The sequence below is a fragment of the Phytophthora infestans genome, genomic scaffold (genome assembly GCF_000142945.1).
Source record: "Phytophthora infestans T30-4 supercont1.6 genomic scaffold, whole genome shotgun sequence".
NCBI classification, from domain to species: domain Eukaryota; phylum Oomycota; class Peronosporomycetes; order Peronosporales; family Peronosporaceae; genus Phytophthora; species Phytophthora infestans.
The window spans coordinates 3,049,134-3,049,608 of NW_003303753.1; positions in this window are offsets into that span (position 1 = coordinate 3,049,134).

Sequence of the window (475 nt, forward strand, 5' to 3'; positions counted from 1 at the left end):
TTGCACTTGTAGCTCCCTGCGCCAAAATCCTCGAAGAAGAGCGCACAAAATTCCTTGCTTTCGACCATCTTGGGGTTTTGAAAGTGAGCTTACAAAAGCATAACACGCGGGCGAAATGGGTGGTTGCAAACGGTGAGTGCAACGAATCGTGTTTTACTGTAATATATTGTATCACATTTTACTGTGCCAGTACTGAATTGTACTGGTTTGGCATAACACCCGTAATAAATAATTGACCTCTCACAATGCAATAATTACTGCGCGAAAATTATTTTTTCCAGGGCCTGATTCAGGGACACGAGTACGATTTTCCAGCGTAGTTTAAAATGATTCTAGTTGCCAAAATGTCTAAAAGCAAAATTAACATTCGATTTTGAAAGTTCAAAACTTCAGTACCAAATTTAACACCGAAGGACAGCAAATTAAGCGATCTAAATAGCACCAATCGATCCCTAATATATTTTGCATTAAGCTG